A 19,050-nucleotide genomic window follows, 5' to 3' on the forward strand; every position below is an offset into this window, starting at 1 on the left:
TGGGGCTTTTTTTTCTTAAGCCGCGACCTTCCGCTGCGTCCCATTTACCGGGTTCATCACAGCCAGACATTAGGACGGACGGCAGCGTCGTGAAGAGATACAGAGATCGGAGCCGAACTCCCAGAGGGGGGCGCAGCTCAGACCAGTCCTTCCTGTTTCACGCTGCAGGCCGAACAAAAGAACGGACCCTTTCGCTGGTAAAAATAGCCTTACAAGGTTAACAAGGAATGCAGTCATTTGCGAGGCCTTTCCTGCCAAACGTTTATCAGCGGGTCCTTGGGGGGAAAATGCCAGCTCCGTTTCACTTTGACTCCCTGTGCTCCTGCTAGCTGCTCTATCCTCTCATCTGCCTCACGCGCGCTCACGCAAGGTGGACAATTGATTTTCCTCGAGTGTGGCGTTCTCCTTCTCCGGCTCGACTGCGTAACCGTGACTGCAACGCGCACTTGCTTCACGTTGGGATTAAAACCTAACGAGATGTGGGAAATGAGAGGGTTCGGGGTTATTAAAAAAAAAAAAAAAAAAAAAAAAATGACGTTAAACAGAAGTCTGTCTGTGTCAACACGGAGTGAATTGTGCACCGACTAACCGCTCTGCTATGCACAAACTCGCATGAAATGCAGAACTGGGAATCTCAAAGTTTGTTTTGGACACACACGCCGCGGCCCCAGTATTCCAAATTGCTCCGCATTTTCTTCTATTCCAAATAAAGAGAAAAAGGGGATCTGTGTGCACCCATATAAGGGGTGTTTTTGCTCCTGACATCATCATTTATTTATTTTTTTTTTTTTTTTTCTGGACGGTTAAACAGCTGAAATGAGCAGTGAAGGTGCAGAGTTAAGAACGGGCAACGCTTTGACTCGGAGGTATTTATATTTCAAAGAACAAAGGGTTCAAACCAAACTAAAAAAAAAAAAAAAGGACGCCTTAGTGCGCCAGGACTGCACGATGGGCTGAAGTTATCTTATCTGAGCAGTGTTTTAAACTTCCAGTCCAACGCATAAAAGAGTAAAACACACATGGAGTTTATTTTTAACGTCTTGTACTTTTCAAACTAAATATGTTATGGAAAGTTGGTTGAATTGTTCCCAGCTGTGAAAATTGATACGCACCGGAGACACTTTTTATACACCAGCTAGAACATTGAGATTGATTGAACATATAGCCGAACCGTGTGAAAGTCCTCATCATCCACAATAACCGTCTCCCGGCTGAGCCAAAAATTTCGGATAACGAAGCCAAACGCAGCCAGGAGTCGACGCTAAATGACTGCGCCGGCGTTAATTCTTGTCCCCGATGATAAACGCTGATTGGAGTGTAAACTGGAGAGGAGCGGCCAGGATCCCTCTCTGCTTCCTGTTTACAGCAGGGCCGAGTGTCAGGGCCGCACAAGAGTGTTTACTTAAGAGAAGCACGTATCCTGGCGCGCTCCGGCCTCAGTACCCACGTCTGTCACTCTGCACATGAGGAATTGAAGACGCTACATCTGGAGCGGAGCTTCACGGTCCGTCGGAATGTCTGTTGTGGTTGGAAACTCTCGTCTTCTGGGAGGAAAACGATCAGGCGTCTTATTCTAAAGCTCCATCTCTGGCTGAGAGAAAGGTTCAAGAGCGTTTGTCTGCGGAGCGGCAGGACGAGCGCTGTCATTTAGTAGCGTTTGTCTTTTAATGACTTTTAAAAATGATGAGCCTCCTTTCAAACCGTCCGTGTGGAGGAAAACAAAGAAACGAGTGAATTAGAGGCACGCGTGCTGATATTTGGTGAAGCTGAGACGCTGATGTTATATTATATTTTAATAACCCCAGCATCTTACGAGCGGAGGCCAGCTTTCACTAAGAGGCAGCCGCTTTCATCTACAAAGGAATTCCAGCAGATTTTATTTACGGTCGTGATTACACTCGCGCTAAAGTTTGGTTCCCTCTTTGTTATTTTAAGATCTTTTGCGCGATTTTAAGACGTGAAAATAAATACAACGGTTTAACTCAAGATAAGGTTTTAAATCACTGGATAATACCAAAATATATATATATATATATTAAAAATGCAAGTCTGCTCTAGCAAAAGCTGCACCGACACAACTAGCATGGGACGCTGCATTTAAAAAAAGAAGAGTAAAATATTCCGGAGAGGGTTAGGGAGTTCATGCTGGTGAATGAGTAGAGAACACAGGTTTTTTCGGAGCCAAGGTACAAGGTACAGCCTTATTTATGCACCGTGCACGCATGAACTATGGAGCACTAACTCTGCCATGATTAAAAATAAATAAGTAAATGAATAAATAAATAAATGAATCACCTAATACCTAAATATATATATCCAATAAATAAATAAATATCTAAATATTTGCCAACCGTGCAGACAGATACGGTCAAGCGATGTACCACTTCCTCCAAATACCAGAGTATCTGAGGGTCAAATGTGACGCCAAATGCAACAGGCTATCAGTCAGGTTTCCCACTGCAAAAAGTAAATAGTCCTGACTAGAGGTCGACCGATATATCGGGACGATATTTGCTTTTTTTCAGATATTTTTTCAACAAAGATGAGGATGCAACACTACTTATGTTCAAATATATTATGTTAAAATAAGTTAAAAAGGAATTACACGAATGACAAATAAGTGCACCAAATTAAACGCGTTTTTGACGCAATTTTGCCATTTGGCTGTGCAGTCGATCCGTGCAACTCACCGATCAACCAACAGGCGAGAAGTTCAGCCAGTGTGGACAGCCCCCCCATCTACATTATATTATTCATTTATTTATTTATTTTTAATTGTGGCAGAGTTGGTGCTCCATAGTGATCAAGAAGATAAGAAAAACCTTTATGACTCTCCAGATCCTATTAGCCGATACTGAATATTAAAAGATCGGTATCAGATTGGGGGGATGGGGGCAAAAAAATAAATACATTTAATCGGGACACCCCAACACACATATGAAAAATAGTTACAGATACATGCTGCCAGCAACACCGTCCACTTAGTCCTCAGATTTATCTCTAAACAATCAAAGGGCACCTCCGTCTGAGGCCGGCTCCGATACAGCAGACTTAATGACTTGTGTGTATTAATCACCTGCCATCCGCCGCAGCATGGCCACTTCATTAAGATGATCTATTGGAGACGGGGGGGGGACACTGAAGCCCGCTGCCTTTAAATAAAGAGAGCCAGTCGGCTCAGGTGCCGCTCTCAGGTGAGGCAGAGATCAAAGTGAGGACATCCACCCCGGAGCTGCTGGCTGATTAATGCGATGCCACCGCCCGCCAAGGTCAGCGCTCGGAGAGAGACATCATCTCACGGCCTCAAAAATCTGTCATCAGGGGGGAAAAAACTGAGCCAGTTTCACCTATGTGGCCCTTTAACAAAAACAATTAAAATATAATCACGACTGGGGGGTAAAAAAGTCGAGAAAGTTCTGTTTATGTGTCTTATTTTCTCAGGAAACCAACAGTGGCTCTTGTGATTAAAATATCAATTTCCCAGATTTGAAAGGCCCACGTTTGACAGATTTACCACCGCTTCATTTGAGATTGATCACAACTGGAGAACCCAATGTGGTTGTAATAATGCTTTCTGAAAATCTGTTTGATTTAAACGCCAAAAATTGCGCAACAGGGGTTTCATTGTGATCGGTTTGTTTGGGGACATTTTCGAGTCAAACAGGGTCCAAGACGTTCTCAAGAGTTAAAGCTTGTGTTGGCCCCCGAAGCCACAGACTTTTTTTTAAAAAACATCATCTGTTTATCGAATGAAATCCTTCCACGTTTTTTGAACTGGAAGTCTGTTTGAATCTTGTTTTCACTCCAAGTGAGACCATAATATTTTAATCGGGACTTAGTCAGACCTCAATATGAGCTCCCTTTCACATGGGGGGTACATAAAAGCTAAAGGAGAAAAAGGACTTTAATGCGTCTATGGGAACCTTCTCTCTGAGTGAGTTTAGCTCTATAGCCTCCACATCAGCATCGGGTTGACCTTGTAAAGAGCACGGCTGTGGTTGTGTACATTGTGTACAGGGTAGCATTTGCAGCTTCAGAGGGGGTCACTGTGTAAAAACAGGACTTTAGCCTCCAACACCGCAGACCTCCGCGGACAACCACGCGGCCTCTGCTCAGTGACGAAGCCTGGAAGTAAAGCTGCACCAGATTAGATGGTTATGTTGTTGTCTGCGTCAACGCTAGGATGGAAAGGATACGCAAAAAAAAAAAAAAAAAAAGAAGAAGAAGCTGCACAGCTGAAGTAAATGTTTTACTGGCAGCATCTGTGTGTATATTTAACTTCTTTGATTCGGGGTTTAAAATGTTAAGAGTTTCCAGCAGCATTGTGTTACAGAGTCTGGTTTTAATCTTTATTATTCTCCGAGAACTGGCACGATTATTGGCCTCAAACATCCACTGTTGGTTGGACTCTGAAACCAGCTTTATAAATGGTACTTGTGCCACTCTGTCATCGATGCGAGACGTTTAAGGTTTTAGAGCTTACAGAAATTATTTATGTGCTGTTATGATATGCAACACACAAACTCATAAATGTTTAACCTTTTTGCTCACTATGACGGAGCGAGTGAGAGTCGGGGCTAAGTCCTTGCAGTTTCACGCTATGAATGTTGAATACAGACTACTGCCACCTGCTGGTAGAAAGGAGTTATTGTCTTTTACGCAGGTGAATAGCATACGTGCCAGCTTTCCTTTACGGTGCATTCAAGTCATAGACTGTATAAAAAGTAGACGCCATGACAGCGCCTCAAAGTCAAAAGCATATAGAGCTCCCCCTGGTGGCTATGGGTGATAAGCTCCACCTCGTCCATGTAAGTGAATGGGACTTGGGCTGATCTAAAACACTAAAGTACGCGTCAATTTGTGAGTCTAAAGTAAGTGTAAGACCAAGTAGTATCGAAACTTGACAAATGAGTACTTCATTCAGTTCTTTTTGTAACCACATCTAGAAGCAACCATAGCTAACTTATGCTACTAGGCTAACTGTACTCATCCTTTGTGTGTTAAAACATGTATTAATATAAGTAAATCATTTTCAGCATGTTGTACTAGGCAGTTGTGTGTGCTAACGCTAACTTTCTCGCTAACTTTTACCTAATTATCAACTATAAAACGTGGAAGACTGACTGGTCAGTGATTAGACTCTGTGTTTGTTTGATGAGGAGCTTCATCATGTTAGAAAATATCGGTTCATGGTTGTAACGTTGAAAATTACGCAGCCTAAATAATACTTTGTTGTACTGGTTTCAGTAATTTGAACACTTTAAAAATGTTGTTGTGTAAAAATCTTCTTAATGGGGAGGAGTGGTGATATTTAAACACCTGACAGCTTTATAATGAAGTGTTCAATTGGTATCGTTTTAAGAGTACTGGTATCGGTACTGGTATCGGTAATTTTAAACGATACCCAGCCCACTGTTCTTACTCTGGCTCCAAACTCCCCCGGGACACTAGTGTCACTTTGACCAACGGGAGCAAGTGTCGACGTGTCGTTCATATATTTTTTACAATCTAGGGTTCAAGTGCAAATTTTTGGTCCAGACGCAGGCGACGTCAGGCCACATGACAGCTGGAATTTGTTGCCCTCCGTTTGGTGCATCCAAACTTTTACTGAAAAAAAAACAAAAAAAAATGCTGTCTGTGGCAACTGTGTCGGAGATGTTTTCCGCACAGTGTTCCACAATGCCTTCAACGGGGATTACAACAAAGAGAAATGGAAATGAAGTGAGTGGAAGACCTCAAATAACCCTCTCCTCTGCTTTAAACAGGCTTACTGCAGTCTTGTGCTGTAACTCTGAACCTCAACAGACCATAACTGTCTTGCGACTCTGACCCCGCTGCACGCACACGCTGACAGGCTTTTTAGAGTAACCAGTATTTTACCAAGCTGGCGCTGTATGAGCTCTACCCGGCTGAATATCAATCCAGCCACTTGTCAACCTCTGGTGCAAAAACAATTATTATCAAGTCAAACCTCAACCCAGCTGTGGGTGAATAGCAAAGTGCTTCTGGTAAACATTAAAAATCAAGAGGCAGGTGAAATTAAGAGTAAGTGGCAGTTCTGGAGTCAAACAGAAAAACAAAGGGTTGCATGACGGGCGGTAGGACTGTAAAACGCAGATGATGCATGAACCTAGCTGATTATGCATGGAAAACTGTAATTACACAGATGCAATGGTAAATATTTTGCAAGTGGTTGAATCTGTGCATAAATAATTAGCTGCACACGACGACACAGATTTGTCAATGTCAAACCGTCTCTGAATCAGGTCCATTTGGTGGTGTCTTCCTTTGTTTCGTGAAACCACATCCATAACTGTTCTTTGTTGCTTTGCGCTCAGTTTCCTGCAGGTATAAACAGGAAAATGAGAGAGCAGCCCCGTCCTGCTGTGTAGGAGGTCTTCATCTTTTTTTGTGTATTTGCTCAAGACTCAGCCTCATTAACAATGCTGACCCGCATCTGAATGGAGGAGATGGACTGGTTCGTGTTACTTGACCGGGAAAGAGGCTCAGATTTCTCAGGCACAAGGGCAATCTTGTTCCCTTCGCTCATTAAAGTCTAAGACACTCAACTGTTATTTTCAGTTGCGGCGAAACACATAATTTATTTATAGTATATCACGCTGTTACGCTCCGTAAGCGCCGTGCCAGAGATTTTTGCACGTAAAGCGCATTATCTACAATCACATGAGCTTTACATGCTTTAAAAATGACGCCGTGTTTGACAGATATTTGATGCATTTATCCTGCGGTTTATATTTCACGCAGCATGAAAATCTATTAGCTGACAGCTGAATCGTGAGTTGTGTAATGCATCACGCCGGACATCTAGTCTGCACTCACTCAAGCGAGTTTGGACGCGCTGCCAAAATCTCAAGAATAGACATTTATAGAAACCGTGCCAAAACTTAACTGGTCCGTTGAGTGATATTGATATTTAGAAATGAGAAGAAATAAGAAGAAAAAAACCTTAAAATGTTTAAATATTTACAATTAAAAAGGAGAAAATTGATGACTGCAGCAGTTTTCTGCTGGGTAAGAAATGTCCGATCCATTCAGACACTCGCCCTCTTAATACATGACAGTGAGTAATAACTGTGTTCTCTTTTTTTGAGCGGAGCGAGATAGTTTTAACATCTGCATGTTCCGACCACAGTCCAGGATGGTTGTAACTCAAGCCAGAAAGAGGAGGCGATGGCGGCTGCTAGAGTGTTTATCCCAGCAGCCTCTCCTGAGTCCTGCTTCCCAGTAATGAATCCCTGTTCTTGCAAACCAGCGGTAATAACGGGGTGCTTTCTGTGTGCCGCGCTGAGGCCGCGGGGGGAAGTCGTGGTCCTGTGTTTTGTCTAAAACCCTAATCTTGTTTTCGGCCCGGTGCTGGCATGCACGGCTCTTCCTTCCTGCGCTCATGTTATTTCGCACAGACAAAGCAGAAAACTACCAGTCCTACAAAGCTGCAGCCACGGCAGCGGTCCAACGCATCTACTGCGATGGTGTTTTTTAGCAAAACATTTGACGGGAGACCCAGTTTTTTTTTTCTTTGTTTTAAATCCATTTGTTCAAAGGCGAGTTTGGAAAACCACGCAATTTGCTAAAAATTGTGCAGAGGAGGAGGAACAGAGAAACCCGAGGACAAAAGGGCATCAAACAGTGCAGCTTTCAGATTGTGTCCTTCAGCCTTTTTTTTTTTTTTTACGATATCGCACATTTTGTCTTTAGAAAATATTAGAACGGATTCAGGAGCTGTCACAAGCTCTGCATTGTGTTAAGGACCTTTTTTTTTTATCAGCTACTGAAAAACAGACGCTAAAAACATTCAATTAATGAGGACCTTGCACAAGTTTTCGTATTCTATTTTAAGTGCAGTTCTGTAACTAATCTCACGGTCTTCAATCTGCACATAAACTGTGTGACAGTGTGCATGTGTGCCTTGTGACAAAGATGGATAGGGAGGATATCTTAAGAGTTAATAATGGCTTATCTCATGGGCAGCAATGCGACCCCTGAACCCCGAGCTGTGGCCGCCAGCCTCTGCTTCTCCGCACACTTCCTCCTTGGAATGTCTGGTATCTGCTCACATGTACAACGAATCGCCGGCCTGGTCCGTAGCGTGATGCCAAATGGTTTGTTTAACATCTGGTATCCCGGGCCGTTTGTGTATTTTACCAACAAAGCATCTTAAGTGCGTTGGCCCTGATCTACCTTGCAGCCTGGCGTGGATTAAGCTCGTCCATTTGGCAGGAAGTGAAGCGAGCTCTCAGACAGAGAGGTATTGTGCCGGCAGACCCTTCTCACAACGGACACCTCACAAAGAGATGAGATGTCCTGGGCCGGTGCGGAGCTGCGACACTTGAGCGGCGTGAATCTGTCCTGCCTTTCCGTTGACTGGGTTTATCTAATGAGAACGGAGCGGTCAGAGAGCCAAACGCCATTCAGCCCTCGCTGCCGTTCTGCTAGGCCATCGTGTTTCTTGGCTGCCAGCGCCGGGTTTTCTTGGCCCGGGGCTCGAGCTCATTCAGAGCTCTAACAACTCGGGGGCTATTCAGGTTTCATAGACCTATCAAAAGAACCGCAGACGTGCTGGGTCGGAGCAAAGCCAGATTCTCTGCATCCAGGGAGCTGCAAAAGTGGCAGCGAGCAACCGGAGTGCAAATTTCTTTCACACACCGTAAAAGTGCTTAATGACACTACTTAAAAAAGTGTCTTTTAAAGGGTGGAATGCGACCTGATAATGTATTTCTACAAGCGAGTTACCTTCATACGCTCATGTTCAGAGTCCAACAGAGCAGTATAAGAGCTGGTTTCTTATTTGGGGCATTAGGGTTAGCATTAGGGTTAGAATCTTTAGTAGGGTTGAATCGTTGGTATTGACCTAGGGTTAGGGTTACCCATGACATGCATATTTAGTATTGAACTAGGGTTAGGGTTAGGGTTATACACGACATGAATCTTTAATATTCAACAAGGTTATGGTTGTAACTGTGGCCCCGGTACAGTATTCAAAACATCCAGCACTCGGCAGATTATTTTCAAACTCAAGCCATTCTTTCTTCAAGTACACACACTTCTAATGTTTGCCTCTTCCTGCGTCAGGCTCGTGTTCAAAATGGATTTCACTATAAACACCCTCGCGAAAACAGAAAGGCAATCTTAGCAGTGTTAGACTAATTCCCGGGGATTAAATCTGGCTGCATGTTTTAATAGGGTAAACAGGCACAATAATTGCTTCCTGATTTTCTCCATTTTCATTCCAAAGCGAGCTGCAGAGATTTTTTTATTTATTTTTTTTTAGACAAACCTTGTTTCTCATTCCTGCCTTGAGTCTTGATCGCTTTTGTTCAGGTTTGCTCTATGATAATCTCTATTCAGCAGCACATAGGGCTGTGACTGATATGGCCTGTGATATGACCTGCTGCTAGGTGACTGATTATGAAAATCAGAAGGGAACCGTGAGTCAGCCTGTGTCGAGGTTTTGTCGAGCGACTGCCGGGGCGGCGCGAGAGCAGTAGCAGCCCGAGGGCACCTGATGGCAGTGCTCAACCACCACCTGAACAACGCACCTGGCAATAAAAGGTGTTGTCGTTGAGTCACACCTTCTGGCAATCAGAGCTGCTGCCGTCACCGAGGTCATGGGAGAAAGATCAAAACACAGCAGTGAAGCTGAGCTGTCAGTTTGGGCATGCGATTGTTTTTGTGCCAAATATATCCCATATAGTCTTTGTGATCTCTTTTGTTGCTTTTTTTAGTTTGGTGGTTAAGTGGTGTAACATTCACTGACTAAGGTTTTTTTTTAAGGCTTCTTCTTTCTCTTGCCACCATCGCCTTTGTGCTTGCCTTTTGGGTTTCAGGATCTGGGTTCTATAAACCGTCTTGAAACAATTTGGACTGTTATTGGCGCAACATAAATAAAATAGAATCAACACAACACAAACTCCTCTATTTGATGAATTGTTGTTGAGCTCGGCCTGATTTTTTGCTACTTATCTGGTCTAATTTTGCAACAAGACCATGACGTTCAGACAATCAGACACAATGGCTAGTTCCAAACAGTCAACAGCCATCTTTCTCCTAGCAGGGCCAAGGTTTAATGCAAGAAGGCATTAGCATCAAGATAAATGTGTTGCATCCAACTTCCAGGAAACGTTTGGCAACGATTTAAAACACATTTTCCAGTAAAAACATTCTTATAGAAGTGTATGATTGAGCCAGATTTCTCACACGTTACTCACAAAACGGAGGTTGAGTAAATTTAGAATTCAATCAACAGCATGTAAAAACACTGTGGTCCGCTCAAGATGCCAGAGAGCTTTGAGTATTGTAGCCTGAGCCGAGCCTTGATCGAGTCATTAGTGAAGAATGGCTTAGAAAGTAAAGATTTCCTCCTGAGATTATTATTGTCGTTTTAAAGGGTTTGGCTTGTTGCACGGGAATTTTTTATTTTTTTTTTTTAGGCCGAAACACACAGCTTAATGAAGGAGATAATGTATCGAAGAAAGACAACAAGTACATCTGGAAAGCAGCATACCCTGCAGCTTCAAAGCAGGTCACTATTCAATTATTTCTGACAGAGCGTCTTGCTAAGGAAAGGCTGTCTCTTAAAAATCAAATTTAGCAGAGGGATTAGGCTGCTTTACAGAAAATAAATTGCTGTCTTTGTCTTGTTAGCTCTGGATCATTCTGTTTTTACACCACACGCGTTTCCCTTTTCAAAGACAAGAAAAAAGCTCACACTCTGCCTTGTAGTCAAAGGACATTTACTAAAATACAACACAATAAGGTGCCTCTCTTGCAGAGGACACGTATCGTCTAAATTTGTCTATGGATCCCCAAGCTCTTTTACAATTAACACCATCTGGTAAACAAGCACAAGGACCTTTCTGAGGTCCTTTCTACCAAAGGACTAAATCCAATTTTGTACCCATTTTAGGAAAATATAAAAAGACAAAACCTAACCATTCACAAGATACAGCCTTTATATGGATTACTGGAGGCCTCTATTTCAACTTCTTCCATGTTTGCTGAGGTTTGCATGACATGCAAACCTCGACATGAGAGGGATATGCATATATGAACAGGGCTTCACCCAGGTCTGTTCAGAACAGACATACAGTTCTTTAGTGTTGAGTACTTGAACCCATTGAAACACCAACCAGAAAGTCCTGTTTCAACTACCTGCCAGTGATTTTTAATGGGTGTATTAGACGCCAGTACAGGTCAACAACAGTGTTATCTTTTGTCTCCACAATGGTGGTGATAAGAATAGAATTATACCTGTCATGGCGATGCAAAGAAGTCATTGTGCTAACATTTATCCGATTACGTTGTTGTTGCTGTTGAATAATAAACCCAAGAAGTGCATCCAACTCCTATGGCCAACCAGCAAACCTACTTATGTTGTACTAAAACATTAGCAGACTCCCAGTGGATCTTCATGAACCTGCCCGTGGGTCTTAAATGGTCACAGTCAGTGCTACTTGCAAGGCACTTCCTGTCTTTTGGTCCGGCTGCAGGGTCATCAGCCAGGAGCCACCCTTCGCAGATGTTTCGCTCCTTTAATCCGGAACATCTCCAGATGGTGGAACCCCTGCAGCCGGCCCTAGGATCTGCCTCCTCTGCCAGCTCTTTAAGGACTCTCTGCAGTTTGGTGCCTCTGACGCCAATGCTCTTGAGGAATCGTTGGATGGAGGTCCCAGTGAAGCCCCTGCAACCAGCTTCCACTGGGTAAGTGTGTGCTCTCCATCCAGCTTGTATGCATGCAGCTTCCAGTTCCACACACATCTCCCTTTCCCTTTCAAAGGCAGCCTCCAGGCCATCCTCCCATGGCACAGGCAGTTCGGCGTTATATTATTTGAACATATTCCGCTGCCCATCTCCCCACAAAGCCGGCCAAAATGATTTGATTGGCCTGGCAGATCTTTGTAAGAGCATAATTAGTTCCCAACCGAGGATTCCAGATCAATTTTCTGCCACAAAAAAAAATGGGCAGGGAAGTTAGTCTGGCTTCCAGACTTTGAAAATGACATGAAAAAAAATTATACACAGTTTTAAGTGCTTCTTAATAGGAGGTCCTTAGACGCCTTGTAAGCATCATATTGCTTCAAAACCTGTGCGGTTGAACCCATATGAGGAATTCACAGTTGAGCCCGGTTGCAGCCCATAGGAGCAGTTCTTCCAAACAAACAGCCAACTGAGTGCCATCTACCTACCGCACGGCACAGCAGGAGAGCCGCCTGTGGGACGACTGTAGCTGTGATTGACACAGCTTGGAAAGGGAAAAACAATGAGTAGAACACGCAGGGAACACTTCTATTTAAAGCCCACGTCTGCCAACCTATTCTCAGTTAAATACCATTCCCTTTTCATTTCTATTCATGACGACTCCCGTTGAGAGAGGGACCATTCCAGATGAAAGAAAGGGAAGCTGGATACACAAAACGTGATATTTTTTAATGAAAACAAAATGTGGGTGACACCCTTATTCATGAAGGACCTAAGTGGTAAAATTAGAGGTTTTAGATGGGGGGGGGGGGGGGGGTGGGGTCCATGTTTGATAGCTGAGCACGTGTTGCGAGTCCACAATGCAGGCGAAAATGTCACCTCAAACAACAAATTCCCAAACCATTTGGTAGCATTTAAGACCACAAGTATGCATTGTTTACACGTGTGCGTGTCTTGCTCTCCTTTGTGAACCAAGACAATTACAGACTGTTCACAAAGGCTTGACTAATTTAACCTGCCTGTAAAAGAAGGGTGAGCTAGAGGCAGGTGCCATGTGGATAAATCTGACTGGTGCCAATTGGGAATAAACAGATGTAGTTCAGCAGATGTTTTGCAATTAGATTAGATGTTCCCGATTCCCTATGCATATGCAGTTACAACCACAAAAACATGATGAACATTATGTAGCACTGTTAGAAATAAAACACTCAACAAAAGTGCAGAGTGGGAATAAACATTTTGCTGGAGACAGTTCTGACTTTCACTTGATTTAATATTAGTGTGCAGTTGTCTGGAAACTCCTTTCCCCACTGCTCCTTTGTCACTTTTATGAGCGTTCCTGAAAACAAAACCAGTTATGCTTATACAGCACCTAGAAATCTTTTTTTTTTTTGTTTCCAACAGCAACCTCAAAATGTCAACCGTTTCTTCTTACTTGGCAAAGACATAGTGTTTTTCGTTTGCACGACGAGGCCGAGCACAGAAAGCTGATGAAAATCTGGTTAAATGAGTTCATGCGTTGAATGAAGAAGTGAAGCAGCTGAATAAGGTTTGACAGCTCAATAACCAAGAACCACGGGACTCTGATGGAGTGAGTTCAGGATGCTTATTTGCAAAAGAAAAGCTACAGAAGAATGAGAGAACCAAAGAAAAGTCCAAAAGTTGCATTTTACAACATGCGTCAATATGAAAATGAAACCCTACAGTAGCAATGGTGTATGTGAACACGAGCGTCTTGGAGTTTTGGAAGAAAGGGTAATAAGTCTGAAAAAGGACTGAAGAGTGAGCGTGAGCCAGGTTCCAATATCAGAGGAATTTCAATGAACTGTGAGTTGATCCCGAGAGCCACGGCAGTGGGACACTCATCAAGTTTGTGTGGATTTGCTTTGGCAGGTTGCACCACATTCTCTCGAGAGTGAGTAGCAGACACTTAGGAAAATAACCTTTTTTTTCCTCCCTTTGTGCAGCTGCTGAACATGAAAATTACATCTGGCGGAAAGATCAAACCTGTGTGGCCACTGACCACTTGGGCCAAACCAGACTTGCTATCTCACTGCAGATTTCCGTGTAAGTAGAGTAAAATATTAAGTTTTGCTTCCAGGCTAATGCATTAAATCTAACCCTAGGAGATAGTGTTGACTTTATGCTGACAGGAAGGAATGGTGTGAGATTAATGTGACGCGACGGGCATCCAGTCCCTGAACAGAACCTGTGTTCAATAAGGTAGGAGATACTATCTAAGGACTCACAATAAACAGACTTAGACACCAGTCTCATTTCACTGGCAGGTACCGTCTTATCTGACTTCAACAGGCTCATATGAAAACACAAGACAACAAAGATACAGCAAAGTAGATGAGTTACTTGTCATGTACACTTGCTGCTTTCTCCGCATGCTGTACCCTTAGGCGGAAGGCAAACAAAGCGTCGCTCGCCAACACTGGCATTTACCCAGCTTCACATATGAGCACGGAACAGAGATGCTACTTCCCCCCTCTGCTCTGGCTGTAGCACCAATAAAAAAGGGACTGTAAAGTGATCCTGAGGTGATACAGATGGGTTTTCATTTGAGGTAAACATCCAGACTATAGGTACACACTGATAACACACGTACCTCATAATAATGTTCCCGTTGCTATTTTAACATCATGTGTTTCCACATTTCATTCCTGATATTTGTTTAATGTACAGTTAAGTAGAAGATAAATAGTCTGTGCATGTTTTGGTACACATCAGTTGGCATCAGACACCAGCTGAGTTGGCAGTCCGTCAAAGTGGCCCGGACGCCTGTGTGTGTTCACACCCAGACTCCTTCCAATGTGGTCTGACAGACCTGAAGTCAAAAGCGTCCTCAATGTGTCCTGGGTGCGTTCAAACCTGCACTTTAAGCCGGTCACTTGTGATCAGATCAATCACTTAATACCAATGTCTGAACAACTCAACAATGTGGAATCCCTAATGCACGCTACGATCCTTCAGTTACTACCAGGTCTGAACCACATCCTGGTAATCAGACTGTCACAGTACATCACAAACATTTAGTTTCCTCTTAAGCAGCATTTTTCAGACCATGGACATCCCAAAGTAGGGACCCCCTACCTTCCATATTAAACTCAACCTAGTGCTACTTATTTTTCATTGACAAAAAGTATATAAAAAATGTCTAATCAACCAAAGATTTTGCGACCCCCTCCTGCAGTACCTCTGCAGACCCCCAGGAGTCACAAACCCCCTGTTGAAGACCTATGCTCTTAAGTATTAGGTTATAAGTCCTTGAGAATTTCAAAAAGACTGCACCGACTAAGAGCTGTTGCTCAAGCACCGTCGGATTATTGCATCCTAAGGCATAAACATTTGGTGACTTTAGTGAGCTCAGTGGTGCCTTTGAGTCAATCTAATTTTGTCGACTTAAAACCTGCTTGGAAATACGTATGTAGTCTAGAACTGGGACACACAGAAAGCTCCCAAAATAAACATGTGGCGCAACATTACTGGAAGCTCTTCAACAATGAGTGGAGGGGAGGGCGGATTTGATAACGGCTGAAGAAGAAGAAGAAGAAGAAGAAGAAGAAAGAAGAAGTATGTGTGTATATGGTATGTGTGTGGCTGCAGCAGCCTGTGATTATGTTATGTAATTTCCACTGGAGGTAACAATGGAATGCCTCTTAATGTTGCATGCCGACTCTTTCTCTGCACCGATTACATCCTTCCCGGCATCAACGGGGTCAAAACGAGGCCTTATCTTTTTGGGGCAGGGGCATGTTTTTCAATGCCGTCCTTTCTCATCCCTCAAACGCGAGAGCAAAACTGAGCAAACTACAAGCCTCCATTTGCCGTCCTCAAGGCAAACTCTCCGGAGCCATCGGCTCTGCAATTTCAACCATAAAACAGTGGTTAAATGGATTTCCCTGTGGACAAACTGGAATTTGGACTGTGGGAGTAAAACAAGCATCAGCCTAACTACATATCCCAGCATGCTTGGTACAAATACAAGCAAACAAATCGGTAAATGAGGAGAGAATAATTTCAGCTTCAGCTTGCGCAAATTACAGTAATTTCGAATGAATTACTTTCTAATGAGGGGCCCGACTGAACTGGTTACACGAGTTCCAAACCAAACGTTCTGATTGGTGTTCACAACACTAACAGGACTTTCCAGGTTAAACATTTAACCAGTGAGAAGTTGTCAGGATAAATAAAAACGGTCTAAATCTACGACAGTCTTCTTTGAAGAGAATAACAGTGAAGGATTTTGTTAACAGAGGAGTCATGCAAACGACAGTTTGCGGTTAGAAAGGCTAGGAAAAGCTACACAGTTTCACCGACACATGATTCTGCATATTGTACTTTGTTTGCTTGTGTTTTATGTGTGCTCTATTACATAATTATACACTTTAATGGCTTCGTGTTTTTATAGAGGCTGTAAAAAAAAAAAAGGAGATTACATTGGCCGTACAAGAGGCAGCGATGGCAAATTTACAGGACAGAGAAAAGACAAACACTCGTTGTGTAACACGTGAGCGTTGGAGAACGCCTCTCTGTTCTCCAGAGCGGACATGTGTGCGGAAGCAAAGGTGGAAACTCTTCTTAAATGGAAATCTACAGTAGAAAGGTGGTCTTTTAATAAAAACCTGTCTACCTGTGGGGTAGAAAGAAGAAAAAGTACCATTAACCTCCTGAGACCCTGTGTCCTCATATGGGGACATTAACTTTTAGGTTTTATTGCAGCTTATTCTGCTTCATTTAAACCCGTTGTCCTCGTTAGTGGACACTTTAGTTGCTATTTTATCAATAGCAACGTCGCTAATTAGCAAGTACTCGTTTGAGGACGTTGGGACTTCATTGTTCAGGTATTATTAAAATAAACAGTTGTATATTTTGTCCCACATTGGGTGACTTTATTATAATATAAATAACAAAATAATCCCAGTGTCCACACATGAGGACTTCCTGCTGGAAGACGATGCTCAGTTTTTATACGTCGACTGATCCCAAACACCGCGGTGAAATTAAAAATGCATAGCAAGCAAAAGCTCAGTGAGGTTAAAGGTTCTTGTGGCCTGTGTGAAATACGACGCAGCAGAGCTACTCCACTGCTACTTGGCACACGTCCTGAATGTCTGAGTCTGGCCTTACACTATTAAAATGTTCTCCCATATCTACAGGAACACCGCTCCTGCTGTGGTCTTCCATTGGTTGTTCTAGCCAGATGATTTCAGGCAGGATGTTTTGCTTTTCTCACCACCCTCCCTCCATCTCAAAGCCTGTGGGCGGGCGCGTGAGTTATGACTCGCAGTTCAGTTAATATACCACCAACACGAAAATCTGTAAAAGCCCTTCTTTAATTTGATACCGCTGGTATAATCTTATTGCATGCTGTTCTCCAGCTGCATAAACCGCCGAAAAAGGATGCTTTAATTTGAAGGTTTCCGGTTAAACCCAATGATAAGTCACTTGAAAGTTGCAGTGAGACGCAGGCAGCTGAGGTTCATTCAGATGAATCGCATCTGACTCTTCATTTGTTTCGAGTTAGTGAAGGCTTTTGTTTTAGGCGTAAAACGCAGATTTTTTTTTTTTTTTTTACAACATAATCACGGGTTATTGTGCTGCAAGACAACATTGATTATAATAAAATGTGCACACACTCTCTCTATATATATATACTGATAGAAGAAGAATTAATAATCTGATATAATGAAGAAAACAAACAAGCTGCTGATCTTACACCAGAGAAAATAATATTATAAATATTTGATGGCGCCACAGATTGATTATTTATCACTATTTAATCACCTCAGTGTATCCGATAAGAGGGTCCGGGGAAAAGTGAGCCTCAGTTACCCGACTCTGACCGAGCTGTAACCTAATAGATCTGCTGAGAGGCGAACACAAAGCTGGACCTGGTGCAGCAGTTCGCTTTGACAGTTGTCAATTTGTTTTGACTGCTCACGTATCCCCGACCCTGACGTCTCCTTTTTCCACTCAACACGCTGACTGACTTCTCTCCGAGACAACGATTGATTGTTGGATCAATATGAGCTGTTTGGTTTACAAGTGGAAGTGCGACAGCTGAAAACAGCTTGATGCTTTCTGATAAGAGCGTGCTTTCTCATCGCCTATTGGTGCTCAAACTTCTTAAATTATTATGCGCTGAAGGAGGACTTTGATTGGTTAAATAGTAAAATGAAGTAATGTCCCAATTGGTGTCAGGCATTAATGATCTGATTGGATCAGTATCAGGGTTCAGCTCCGGCCAATCTTCTGTAATTATTTATTTTAAGTCTGCCTCTAACATTTAACTGGCTCTGAAAATGAAGCCAGTCAGACAGTAATTTGCAAATTGTGCAATGTTTAGCGAGACGGTGTGAGGATTCATTACCACAGAAGCATTAGTCTAAACACTGAACGCTACATTTAAAAGAAGGTAGAGACCTACCCTGTCCTCACTACATTAGTTTTGAACTATTTGACCTGATTTAATGCAGTTGTACGGTGCATGTGTGAATCTAGGAGAATATGAATCTCCAAGGCAGGAGCTTTTTGTTAATTAAAGTTTGCCCAATACGGAGTATTAAAACATTGGTACAGGATCGGGAGCTTAAGAAAACTTTATCGGGCGACCCTAGTAAAATGCTTTGACTTGGAACAATACATGGGCAGTTCACATGAATACAAATGCAAGGAGGCATATTCTTAAACACCCATATGGTAGGAAAAACTAGGCCAGCTATGAGTTTAGTGTTGGCATATGACCAAAAATGTATATCACGGCATTTTTCAAAATTCTGATATCGATATATTCGATAAATTCTTGTATTGATATATATATATATTTCTTTTCAAGCACGTATTCACAACATTTTCTACTGGTTGAGGGAGGAGTTAATGCAGTAGATTGACTAAGGATGGATGTGATGATGAGTAAATATTGTAGAATAATCCGACACTAAGTAGTAAAACAGGTCTGCGTGGCCCCGTGTTAGCACTGTCTGCTGATGAGGAAATCCGGGACATTTACAGCTCAGATATAAAAATTAAAAAAAAAGAATTAAATGGAATGAAACGAAGAATCCTCGATCATTCCGGTTTCATTAATTTTAACATATTTATTCATATTTAAACATATTTAAACTGCTAACGTCTGTAACGTCAATAGAAGTAGCGACTGGCTACCGTAATAACTGTAGTCTGCGCGCAACAAGTTTTTTTTCCATTCGTAAAAAGCTAAAATTGGGGACATTTTTGTCCATAGCCGGGGGACAGGTCATCCTAGACTGTCTTCAGAAACCCAAACAACAGACAAGCCACTGTTTTTTGTGGTTATCTCATTCTGTC

General features: G+C 42.7%; 1 protein-coding gene across 2 annotated transcripts in view; it reads right to left on the reverse strand.

The window, feature by feature from the left end:
* Positions 1-19,050, reverse strand: part of pawr (PRKC, apoptosis, WT1, regulator) — a 63,398-nt gene that overhangs the window by 23,629 nt on the left and 20,719 nt on the right. The gene's annotated exons all lie outside the window — the stretch shown is intronic.

The sequence above is a fragment of the Mugil cephalus genome, chromosome 22 (genome assembly GCF_022458985.1).
Source record: "Mugil cephalus isolate CIBA_MC_2020 chromosome 22, CIBA_Mcephalus_1.1, whole genome shotgun sequence".
Classification (NCBI taxonomy): Eukaryota; Metazoa; Chordata; class Actinopteri; order Mugiliformes; family Mugilidae; genus Mugil; species Mugil cephalus.